This window comes from Colias philodice, chromosome 21 (genome assembly GCF_061535455.1).
Source record: "Colias philodice isolate Cphi_HAF_F1 chromosome 21, ilColPhil1 Martin Lab GWU primary, whole genome shotgun sequence".
In the NCBI taxonomy this organism is placed as follows: domain Eukaryota; kingdom Metazoa; phylum Arthropoda; class Insecta; order Lepidoptera; family Pieridae; genus Colias; species Colias philodice.
The window spans coordinates 5,942,901-5,956,943 of record NC_143106.1 but is presented as its reverse complement, the minus strand read 5'-3'; the positions used below and the strand labels follow the sequence as shown (position 1 = coordinate 5,956,943).

General features: G+C 29.4%; 1 protein-coding gene across 2 annotated transcripts in view; it reads left to right on the top strand.

Moving 5' to 3' along the window:
* The window catches only part of LOC149478932 (uncharacterized), a 66,744-nt gene that overhangs the window by 6,898 nt on the left and 45,803 nt on the right, over positions 1-14,043 (top strand). For both annotated transcript variants that reach the window (XM_089708726.1, XM_089708725.1), the window contains exon 2: positions 8,181-8,212. The gene's annotated coding sequence lies outside the window, so the exon portion shown is untranslated. The remainder of the gene's footprint in view (positions 1-8,180; positions 8,213-14,043) is intronic.

Here is a 14,043-nt window from a genome sequence, read left to right as displayed (position 1 = left end):
TCAAATTTAAAACTGAACTCATTTCACAATTTTAGAACAGGTTAATTCGTATGTATGCAGTTTTAAATCGACATTAGAAGCTTTTCCTCAAGATGGTGATATCGGCACTCAGCAACTCCCTGGACGTGTTATAACGCCCAGGCCACAGTATTACAAATTTTTCCTAAAATAGAGCAACGAATGTATTTTCGCATAGCAACGGAGGGGAACTCGCGGGGGGTCAAGTGACGCGTCACGCGGGCCACTTACCACAAACATGCTTAGTTTGTGGTACCGAGCGCGAAAGAAAGTCATCCTGTTTTTAGTAAAGTTAACTAACGTAATTTAATACTTAAGTACATATTCTATAATGGTGTGCTCAAACTGTTAATCTACATTTAATTTAGATTATTATATTTTGATACTAAGTAATGTAGAATTTAAATCACATTCATTCATGTTTTCTTCAGATTTTAAGATTTTCTTATCAGAGTGTTCAATTTTAATGTAAGTAGTTAAATTTTATAAGAGACAATAATTAAGAACATTCAAAAATAAAGTGTCACGTATTTTTTTAAACGACGAATGACGAAAAACGACCTAATCGCGGACGAAGTCGCGGGCAACAGCTAGTTTATAATAATAAAACTCACTTCTGATTCTTTCATTTTATTACTTAGAAATTGTGTGGCAGATTTCTCGTGACGATTTTTTTTTAATTTGTTATTTCGACCCATTACAAAAAATAAGTACAATTAAATTATAAATAATTTAATATTCTGTCCCATAGGTCAAATCGATAAAATGGCTCATTTATAATTCAAAAACAACCTTTTAATCTCTTTTATGATAATGTACTGAGGACATCAATAAATTGCCAAAGTGGTAAAATGTGACGTCATTTACATAAGAACTTCGTTATATAAAACACAATATTTTCATGCATACTTATGTTGTTTAATAAAAAACATCACAGTGAGAATGATTTACGAAGGCACAGATAATAATTATTGAAGTATTCATTAATGAGGTGTTACGAAAGTATAAATAATCAACAATGTTATAACATTGTTCTTTTATTTATAAACAATTATTGTTAACAAACAATGATACATTTTAAAGATGATTCGTAAGGTTATGCAGGTGGAATTAAATGTTTTGATATCATAAAGATGCAAGAAAATAAAATGCTTTTTACGTTCGTATCATTATTGTTAAATATTTTATGCCAATTACATTTATTAAGATTTCAAAAGGAATGTAAATTTGTGAAATATCCTCTAAATAATAATAGTTTAAAAAAACTAAAAACCACGCTTTTAGTTCGGTTTTCTATAAAACGCGTGTTTTTTATTTTTTTTTTTACCTATTATTTATTTTATCAAATTAGTGTATTGTCATCGGTCCTAAATAAATCTACAAAGTTTGAACGAAATCTGGCCGTTTAAAGTGGGTCAAAATCGCGCCCAAAGAAGTCGGTTACAAACTTACAAACATACAGGTGAAGCTAATATAAAGCGTGTAAAAATATAGAATTACTCCCTTTATTTTACCTGGTTTATATTTTTTTTATTTTGAGTTCAAGTCAATTCAATATTTATTTCTATTTTATTTATTAGTATAATTCTACATATTTTGAAAATAAATGCAGGAAAACATATTTTATACCTCCTAAAATCTTAGTTAGATTTTATGAGGAATAAAATATGTTTATGTTGTATTTGAAAGTGATATGTATTACGAATGCGCTAGTCGTATACAAAAGACGTCAACGCTTGAATGTAGAAAGTCCATTTCAAAATAAATTAGTTTTCTCATTTCATTGTCATGTTCCTTGAAATTCTTATAATATCGATTAATATTTACAATATTTAAAGCCGAGGCTTTTTATACTCAATATGTTTTCCATGAATAATTGGGATATTTATACTAATATTATAAGGTTTTTTTAACGCGCTAATCTCAGGAACTACCTGTCCGATTTGAAATTTTTTATTATCTGTTATAATATAGTCTATTTATCGAGGAAGGCTATAGGCTATATATCATCCCTCTTATACCAATTGTAGCGGAGCAATGTTGGTAAAACCGCAGGGCATAGCTGGTACCTAATATTGGTGATGGAAATTTTCCCCTCTATCTGATATAAGAGTGGCTTTAATTCGTCTAACTTGCTTTAAACGTAGCTTTCTCACATTAATATTATAAAACATTACAGCCTGAGGCAAACGTTACTCGATGATTAGTTGATGACTTTCTAAAGTTCGTTAGGCCTATTATTTTTATGATGATATATATATATATATATATATATATATATATATATATATATATCTCTCTGTGGATTGTGATATAATAGTTTTTTTGTAAGCCTTACTCTTCTATGGGACATGCAGCTGGAGTTTTCCAGCGTTTTACCAGTGGTTTTACTCAAGAGTTTTATTCATAGAAGAAGCAAATGTCTGTTACAATTTTTCTTCTTAGATTGCACCGACAATGAACACAAGCTTTCAATAGGCTATTTGACAGTATAAAAAATAAATTACTTTTTTGTGTAATCCATATATATATATAAGGTTTTTGAAGCGATTGAAATTAATAAATGATATAAATAATAACTTATTTATTTATAAATCGTCGAGAAAAAACATCATATTTTTTAAAATTACCACGTGACCGAAAACATCCATGATTGGCTGCATCTGCCATGACGTCACAGCTGCGTAAATAACAAGTGATCCCAACGTTTACTCACGTCGTTGCTAAATTTCGCTTTTGGTTTTGTTTCTTGTATAACTTATTTCTTGTGATTCAAGGTGTCTGTAATCAGTTTTGTTCTTTATGTGTTATTTTTGTTTGTCATGGAACCTAATTTCGAAAAAGCAGATAGTAGAAATCTACCTAAAGTGAACGCTATAATGGTTGGCATGTTCTTTAAAAACAACCCAGATTTTTACGCTCCTGAATTGAGAAATGTGAAAGCAGCTATGAGCTACGTAAGTTAATATTTCAATCGTCAATCATTACCTTTTTAGTTAAATGTACCTACAAACATGAATCACAATAGCACAATAATAATTATGAAGGTTATGCATTTTTTAGGTTATGCCAAGGTTATGCCCTTTGTTTTTCATTTCAGCCATCCAGTATATAGGATCAAAATTGACGTGTTTGTATTGATTATTTTCAATATCAATACAAATACGTCGTCATCAATTTATATATGTATATCATTATCTTACCTCAAGCAGGTAAGTAATGAGACGATTTATACTATGTATTGCAAATAAAATAAACTGCCTACTAGGTATTCAACACCATACTTACATCGAAGTGTTCTTCACAAAAAAATATAACTGTTTTAATTGATATATCTAATATCACATGGATTTCAGCGAGCTAACTGACACTTTCTACGCATTTTTATATCTTTTGGAGCACATATAAATAGTTTGTCAGGGGTTTTAATAGTTGTATTTCTGCATCCAAGAACTACACACCACCTATACGAACTCATTTTCTGGTTTTTAAACAGATTAACTTAATTATACTATAATTAAAACAAAAACGAACAATAAGTACTAGGAGCAAGTTGATGTTTACGCCGCTGTGACGTCACCATGGTCGCGAGACGCCATGTTCTTCAAAATTGTGTTTTGGCGGCATATTTGAATATCATGTTTTTATTTTCCATTTTCTCAATGAATAACTACAAAAAATTAAGAAACATGTGTTTTGTGTGCTCTATAAACGTATCTTAATAATTTGAGACAGTTTTCAAAACCTTGTCAAATAGCCTATTGCTGTCGGTTTAGAATAGAAATAAACTTGTCCTCTGAAACAATGCATAGATACATTTAAACCAAATACATAATCAACAATTTAAATGAGTAAATATTAATTTGCTAACCTAGCCACGTCTTTCTAAACGAATTTTAAATTTTTATAGATACTTATTCTGTTCTCTGTAAGTATCTATAAAAAACAATTACATAAACACCAATGAGACCACTGGAGACCACCCATTCTGTTCTGATTTATAAGATGTATTTTGTTTCGTACAACGTTTTTACCAAACAATAACTTACATGTTTATCGTATGATGCTTTCATATCGTTATTTGGTCCTTACGACACATGACCGACACTGCAAACCCTTTTTATTTTATTATTACAACTTTGGTTTTATAAATAGCATATTACGTGCAATTGTAGCATTATCAAGAAAAATTGATTATCGCGAGAGGATATGGGTGCAAGCTGTAAAAATATTATGTCAATGGGTGTATAATATGTAAGCATAAATAATGCGATTAATTACCTACTTTTACCAGTCGTAATTTTACAATAGACCAAATTTTGGGTGTGTGTGAATATGGGCAATATTTGAACATATTGTGTCAGAGATTTTATTTAAAAAAATATGCACTGTATATGCCTATTACCTAGGTACTTATATATATGTCAAGTTAAATCAGTTTTAGCAAAATAAAATACTGCGTTTCGTTTAGAAATTCAGTCTAGCTGAAATATACTTTTCTATTCAACCACACTGTCGCAATTAATATTATGTTTTGCGGTTGAAAGCTTAGACAAAATTTCATAAGCATGTTGTAATTAAGTAAAAATAGTAAAAGTTGAAATCTATCTCTCGACCTTGGAAAGTTGTTATTTTCATCACAATTGTAGACTATGATTGATGCTTGGCTTTAAATATTTTTCACGATAAGACAAAAACTCATCCACTGACCTATAACTGTAGGAATTTTATCAATATTTCTCTGATAATACAATTTGCAGCAAAAAACACTTTATGTGTTACTTGTAGGTAAACGGTAACAGGAAACTTAGGTAAAGATAAAAAATAAAGGGTCGATATCAGTATTCAATTTTATATTTATTTAAGGAAGGAAATTATATATGTATTTGCTTTTAAATTTGTGTAATTGCTTTGCAAATAAATAAGCCTCCAAAAGAAACTAAATGAGGACTAAAATATCCGATTCACTTACATTGTTTATGTCCCTTGTTGGCATTTGTTTATGGTCTTGATTCAATGGAAGCCAAGCTCAGCCCTCAGGTGACTGCTCTTCATCTCTAAATATAGAAACATTCTTCCATTCTATTATTGTGGTTGGAGGCTTTTACCTACACTAATTTAATATAGAGCAAAGATTTGTATGTAGGTATAAGGAATAATGCTTCAAAACTGCTCAATCGATGTTGAAAATACTTTACCTTTAGAAAGGTAGATTTTTGTAGAGTAACATTTCCTCGTATTTGATAGTAGGTATTTGATAATTTCATATACTTTATAAAGAACTCAACTTTTTGAAGGAAAAATTATATTGTTCTTTGAGTTGCGTCTTTACCATTTATCATTTACGACATTGCTACGTCATCTCTAATCTTTTGCCAAAATCTCACAAAAAAAATAGAGTTTACTGACTTGCGCACTCGCTAAATATGAATTGACTAATGGTTTTCTTGATCCCAAAACCAAGCATTACTCAATTGTTTAAATACTTTTAAAAGCAATCGCTTCGTTAAAATCTGTCACTCGGTTGCTAAATAAGTTTCTTCTAAAGGGAACTAAAATTGCACTTAGTTTTAAGATAATTAGAATTAAGTAACGAAATTTCTTATAAAATAAGATCCTATTGATTCTTCTTAATCAATACTACCTATTAATTAGAACGAATTTAATATCCCTATGAAACTATGCTATATTTACTACTATAGCTTTCCGCCCGCGGCTTCGCCCGCTTTGTCTAAAACATAATAAATTATATACTAAAACCTTCCTCTTGAATCACTCTTTATATAAAAAAAACCGCATCAAAATCCGTTGCGTAGTTTTAAAGATTTAAGCATACATAGGACTTTGTTTTATACTATGTAGTGAAGAATCATATTCGTAGATAAATTAAGACGTAGGTATAACCTTTAATAACTTAATTTGACATTCAAGAAATGCGCATCAGATATATTTTAATTAAATACACATCACGGAACATTATAAACCCATTTTCACCTAATCCGGTACGGCCGGCGTGCGGATACATGCATGCGTTTTGAATACTAAATCAATAATGATTTCATTCGTCCGGTAAGTATTTTCTAATTTGAAATAAGCAAAATAAAACACAAATTTTATGGTGGTATTTAAATTAGTTGAATAATGATAGTATAAAATTCTGTTACTATGTTAATACTTCGTTGTATACGTACCTTACTAGCTGGCCGACCAAATGTTTGACCAAAAGGTTTTTAATTAAGGCAAAGCATAAGATAAGGTTGGATAAGCCATCAAACCATTATAAATCCCTGCGTGTAATAAACCGTCTTTAAAAAATCCTAAAATAAGATTATCAAATCTCAAACACTATATTGCTTGCAAAATTTTCATGCATTTTTTTCAATTAGGTATAAAATGAGCTCATCTCATTTTAATATAAAAAGGTCACTGCTGGTACGTTGCAGAAACTCTTTCGAAATCTTTGAACTAAATGCATAAAGCGCACGTAGGTATATTGAATATTATTATCACAAATAGTTACGTAAATAGGTTAATCCAATAATTTTAATTAATTGTTTACCACCTATATTTCGATCAATTTTCCACGAGGAAATAAGGTTGCGCAATAATTTTTGATGGCAAATATTTTAATTTTTGCATCATTTGTATCAAATCACGAATAATATTATGTTAACGGCTGTATTTGTGACAGAATTTTTGGCTATATTTGTTATACTTCATTTAAATTTCATTTTTAATATCTTAGATGTGAATCTACTCTGCTTACCTATTAAAAATACCTTTCAATTTATATGCATATTGGCTGCATTGAAATAAATTCAATACAACATAATATATTATACTACCCATACAGAACTACATTTTAACTACAAACTAACTATAACTTTTTTAGCTTTTTTACAACAATTAGTGTAATTAGCAACATTCACAGCTAATTTATAGGCTAAAATTAAACTTGTTCAGGTGAAATTAAAAAATATAATTAACTGCCATACTACCCACTTATTTTGATTAATTAAACTTGAACATTTCTTTCTGTATAAACATTAATGATAAAACATAATTAGAGGATTATTTATGTATATTTTATGCTCTACATCGTATTCTACATTGTAACAAAAATAAGGTAATGTGTGAGGTCATTTCATTGTCTATTTGGCATCGCGGGCACACAAGATGGACCTTATCTTCGGATTAGTGTATCTCTGTAATCCTTTTGAGATAATAGTGTGATTAAACCATGGTTTAAACAATGTTTGTATCAAAAGGCCATGGAATATTACACGGTACATAAACTGTTAAAATTTGTTTGTCCCTCAGTTTCTTTAATTTATATTTTACCAATGGGTAACGTCTTTTTTATTTTATATATTTCTTGATAAACAGTTTTTTTCCTACAGTTATACTTTTTTATTTGTAATTATTATATTACTTTATATGTTTAATTTTTTTTATCTACCATATTTAAATCAGGACTGGATTATATTATTTAAGCAATTAAAACCAAATTTCCTGCCTGTTATAAAAAAAAACATTCAAGGATATAAAATATCATGCCTAATCAACAAAGGTCAAACAATCAATATGTCATAAATTATATACCTAAATAAAATTTTGAAATAGTTCATTTTTAAAATATGTAAGTAGGTATAATAATCAGCTTTCACTTTGTCAAGTCTAGTTTAATTTAACAAGTAATGAAAATATGTATATTATGACGCTATTTATATGTTTTATATACATATATGTACATACTTGTTTAATTTTCTCATCCACTGATACCTAAATATTGTGAAGTTTACGAAACAAACGAAAGTTTAATTGTATAATATTTTACACAAAGAGCTAGATCAAGAGTATATTTTCGTGATATTTTAGTGTATTCAAAAACTCGTATTCAGTGTTCTTCAGTATAAGAACATTGCATAGAATCTTTTCGAACGAACTGCGAACAACGAAATAATGCTACGCCTGTTCACGCTAAAATAATTTGATATAGTGGGGTTAGAGAAAGAGCATTGGCTCGTTTCATGAAAATGCACCGTTTAAAGCTATACACTGTGGCTATACTATAAATAAAAGGCAAATGTTTTCTAAACATGAATAAAAGCTTTATTACTTCACTTTATATTAAATTTACTCAAATATTTGTCTCATTTCAGATCTCCTGCCACGTTATTTGGAATCTTAATTGGTAAGTGCGTCAGCGATGATATTTAAAATATTACATAACTTGGTATTTAGCACACGTATAATTAATTCATTAATAGTTTGTAATATATGCGGATGGATCTAGTTTATTCAAAAGATTTCATCAAGATTGATTGCATTATTGTATTTTGAAGCAGTTCTGATTTTGAACATCAATAAATTAAACTATTTTTTATTCGGCCCAAATTTTATCTAAATTATTGTTTTTATTAATTCATAGGTTTTATTCTTAACCTTTGATATTTTGTAACAAGTGTATGCAATCAAGTGAATTTTATTTATAAGTTAAAATAACTTATTTTCCTTAAATTTGAAGATACATATTACCTACATTATTATAAATGCTATATTTTCATTTTATTTGTGATTCATCTAAAGGTATTTTAAATTCATAACATTATATCTTTGTTCAATAATTAAAATAAGGTTTGTCACATTAAATAAAACCAGATTCTAACGGCCAGAAATGATAGTATGTTTTTGTATTATACTTTGTTTATTGCCTTACGTAATGCACTATGTTAATATCAAATTTGCTTCGACAACTGCAATGGTCAGTTCCCACAATAACACATATTATACAACACACCGTTCAAAAAGTTTCAAACGTGTGAAATATAAACACGAGGGAAAGTAGCATGCGTAAGCCAAAATACCTGAATTCTTGATAATAGTTTACAAACGGAACGCAATGTGAACTTTCGATTTCTGAACGTGTATACACTTTTCTTTCGCATGTTGACAGCACAGATAAGAAAAAAAAAATGCGCGCGAAAATAGATGTTGCGCGCGCAATGTTATAAGAATTCTGGAGAAAATTTAATATTTTTGTGAAAGCTCCAAAACTCTATTTAATGTCTTAAGTATGTATTTGAATATTGTGATTAAATTTCAAAGGTTTTAGTATGAGAAGAGGCATATTATACTTAAATTAATAATTCAACTGATAATAAAAAAAATAGACAGAATAATAATTCATTTAGATACGTGCCTAAGATGTTTAATACCTGTTTTCGTAAGATACATTTTAAGAATGTAATAAGATTAAAAGATAATGAGGAAATTTATGAGAGTGTAAAGTACGTTGATTAACATATTTTAAATTCACGGTCGTATAAAGTGTTTATTTTGTATAACTTATACGAGAACATATGATTCGTATCATATTTACCTATTTTTATATTTAATGTCACATATCATTAAGGCACAGATAATAATCGCTTCGTAAAATGTTCGTAAATTAAGGTTTTGAGGTGACAAGTCAGTTACGTATAAGGCTACACTTCTTGAAGGTAATATATAAAAAATACTACTTAATTATGTAGGTTAGGATATGGTTATGATATGGTTATGATATAAACGAAATTTAATATGAATTAAAAGGAAAATTATATGAAAAAATCTATCGACCCCTGGCTATAAATATAACTATTTACTATACAATTCTGTAACCACAAAAATTCTCAGTGTGAAGTCGTTATTTTCTACAGTTGTACCATTTTGTTATCCTAAGTTTTTGTTTATTAAAAATATTTGTATGTAATGTTGCTCTACAACTTGTAGAGCAACATTACATACAAATATTTTACATAAAGTTGGGGAAATTGTTTGCTCTTGTAGACTACAAGAGCAAACAATTTCCCCAACTTTATGTAAAATTTCCAAATTTACTTTAAAATATGTAAATGGCCGAAAAATTACTGTTTCCGACAATAGCATTTCATTTTATCACGATATTATCCACACCATTAGATAAAGGATACGAGAAAGTAGGTAATGTTCTCAAATCAATTGTTTTCACTACATCGCGTGAATGTTAACAGTAAAAGTGAATCCAGTCAGGTGTATCTGTAGGCGTATTAAATCCACTCATACTGATTTGCCTATTAAATTGTTAAGAACACGGTATTCGCGGATTACAGTTAATAATAATCCGAAAAATTGTTAATGATTTTGACACTCATTCTCTTCTAACAATAAGCGTAAATTTGTGTTAATTTTGAAGTAGAAAGTATTATTTGCTTTTGTCCTAAAATTGTCTGTTGACAATGTGTTGTTTATGGTGGGTATTTAAAATATTTGTCTTGGTTTCAATAAACCAAAGTTTAAACTCAAATATTTAGGCACTCAAATGGACGTAATATTTTCTTAATTTAATATTTGTTGGGAATACAGGTCAAAGCCTTCTTTTGTACACATCGAATTAAAATAAGGAAAGTTTAAAAATGTCTTCTTAATCTTTTAAATGTCTACTAAACTTGTTTACATTTACTCATATAAAACTAAACTATTGCTTGGAATACCTATTATTAAAAAGTTCTCTTTCACATTACTCTTACCGAATAACTAAAGGATTTCACCAAATGTATCAGTAAGATAGAATTGTTTACGCTTCGATATCAACATTATCTAAAGTCTAAAGTAAAGCGTACCCAGGACCAGATATCTCCTATTTCTACGGTATTCGTAAACTTGTTTCGTTCAAAATATTTAGTACAGTCGTGCACACATAAAGAAAGGGTTATGCATTATTTTTTTGTTTTGTCGCACTTTTTACATAGTGTTATTTACTGGTAAACTTTTTTGGGTGACATACCTATCTAGTTAATCGCAGTGATCATACGAGTACAAAAGAGATTTTAATTACTGTATGTAAGTATGTACATATTTTAGTCGCAGAATTCCATGTTTTATGAAGTAATATAATTTCAAATAACTCTTTTACAATTCAAATCTTATTTTTTAGAATAATAATCGAATATTTAAGCATTGTGTTTTCGATTATACACTGTTACTTTTCACAAAACAGGTAGGTGTGTCTGGCACGTTAATGTTTCAAGTTCGATTCTTGATCGCGTGCCTCGATGTTTTTTGTGTTTTTTTTTTACTTTTGAGAGTTGTATAGGGCTCGTTTTTAATAACTTTGAGCGTTGGAATTTGATCATGATTTGAGAAGTGCATGTCATACGATATTTGGTTACATAGTTGGGTTACATCCCTTGTTACTATGGCGATAAATCGTAAAAAAATTATTACGGGTTTTTCAATACGTTTGTGTTTCTTATTACTGACTTTCTTAAATCGGGTAAAGGTAAAACGCATGAAATAATAGAGCAAGTATATTATACAAAATGCTTAGCAACAGAGAAAAATCGATTTCTTAAAATAACAAAACAAAGCCTACAGGGAAGTGCCTCCAAGGTTTTACTGTCGCAATGGTTCAGTGATAGCGACATTCAAGCATACATTATCACCAAGTGGTAAATATGCCAGCCTATGTCACGTATAATATAACAAGGCTACGAATTCTGATATTAGTGTAATAGTACCTGTACACGTTTTCAATTACCCATAGTAAATGAAATCATTGTCCGATTTGGCAAGCATTCGGTCGGCTTACGGTACCGAGCGGTCAATTAAAATGAATCGATTCTTCCGTGGCATTGCGTAACTAGTGGTCACTTTTTCGGTTAGTTACAAATTATAACACGTATGATGTCTGGACTAGTTCAATATTAATACCGTTTTGATAAACACCTTTAAATAATGAAAATGGTTCTTTATTATAAGCTCTTTTGAGTTTGAGGTTATTTAAAGTGAGCAAAGTTTATTTCGAATAAAAAATACTAATGAAAGAAACTACTGCCTCCAGTATTTAATATTGTTATTTGTTATAGTAATATTGTAATATAGACAGGCAAGAAGAGTTAAACGTCGCCTTGCATGCACTTATTCAGTTTCTTTTCTCTGTTTCATATAAATCGTATTCCCCTATTTTATTATAACTGGTGTTTTCAATTCGCTATCAGTTTTGATTAAAATGGCAATAACGGACGTTATAATTGTAACGCGTAAGAAAGCCATAAAGTATGTTATTAGCATTAGAATGTGAAGTGATCGTATTCTCGTCACGAACAAACCGACCTTCAGTCTGTCGCCTTATGTGTATATAGTGAAACCTGAGAGCGGTATGAAAAATATGATATGTGATGAATAAAAAATATTTCTAACAAATTAATCGGGGACGACTTAAAACGACTAGCGAAAAGTTACTGGCCATTTAAAAATAAAAAGGGGTTAAAAGTAAACAAAATGAAAAAGAAAATTAGAACACAAAGCGGTATTTGGACCATCGGGTCCAAATACCGCTTTGTGTTCTAATTTTCTTCTATTGGAATTATCGTCGCAGAGAATCGTCTCTGCGACGATAATTCCAATACAAAAATGATATAAACATTAAATTTCGATACATAAAACTCAGTATCAGTGAGCTGAAATGTAGGTAACATTTCAGCTCACTGATATTATAATATTAAAAATCGACTTATAAATATTGTTTTGCATTGGTCATTTTGTCCTTCCCAACGCAAGCTTGATTTGGTGATGATTTCATATCCAAATATAATTTTATAAGATGTTATTCCCCTCGTTCTTATCTTCTTGTATGACTTATGCAAATATTTATATGAAGTTTATGCAAGCAGATATAAATCCCAAGCATTTTTCGACATGAAATTTAATAAAAATGTTCCAAATAATAGTTTTACAACAGTTTTTTCGATAACGCATAATATATTCATAGAATGATCTAGAAGGAATGTGCTTAAGCGATATAGCTGCTACGTGTACACAAATGTATTTGTTTTTAAATAAAATCGTTTTGATTTCAAGAAGTATCGATGAATATTTAGTAGTAAGGTACTTACAAAATTCTACAGCTCGACTTAAGAACAGGTGCAAACCAAGCGGTGGGCGTATACAAAGGTAGTGTTACAAAACTATAAATAATTCATTAATTTTCGACTTGCTCATAAATTATGTTACCGTAGTATACAATGTGGTAAATTAAAGTGATACATATAAAAATATAAGCGATGTTTGTACACAACGGATGAGAAAGTCCATGCAAAACCGAATGTCCCTTTAACACATATATAATTTAGTTTAAAACTACATATGTTCAAATAAAATACAACTTTCCTTTTCATAATATCGCCACAAAACACGTATTCAAGCGTCAGTGAAATGAAACCTTACATTTTCCCACCTTGAGAGTGACCTGCGTGGCGAAAGCACAAGGCTTTGAAAGATTTTACTGCTGTTTTTGAAAGACTTGATTACTTCGCGGGGAATAAAATACAATGTTCTAGTGTTATTGTGAAGTATACATAGTTGGATATTTATTGCCATTACATATTATTGGTTAACTATGTTTACGGGTGTGAGAGAAAGGAAACTAACAATTCTTTGCACTTTTCATGTTATTATAAGCTGATATTATAAACTTAAGTAATTTTATCCTGTCACCAATATTTGGTCCCATAAAAATAGGTTCTTCAGGATTTCTAATGTTTCTTCTGAAATATGCTTAGTTATATACTTTTTACTATTAGGACAATCCAAGATGGAAGATTTGTTTAATTGAAAATCGTGCATGTGAAAAAAATATATCTAGGTACTTACATGATTTTGTCGATGAAAAACTTTCATTGAAAATTTCAAATTCAGGTATTTAAAAAAAATTCAGTTTAATATCAAAGAATAAAAGTAAATCAAGTTTAATACTATCACAACAACATATAATTACACTAATTAGTAATTACGAATAAAAAGTTAAAATTTATAGCACCAGGTATATTAAAAATATAATCTCTAAGTTAAAAATTGTATTAATTGCCGTGGGTGTTTTTAAAGTTAACGATCATGTTATCGCAATCGTGTCGGTATCGTATCGTATAAAAAGGAAGAAGATTGCATCCTAACTTTCACTAATGGTTATTGCTTCCACTGCAATTTTCAATTAATACAAGTCGT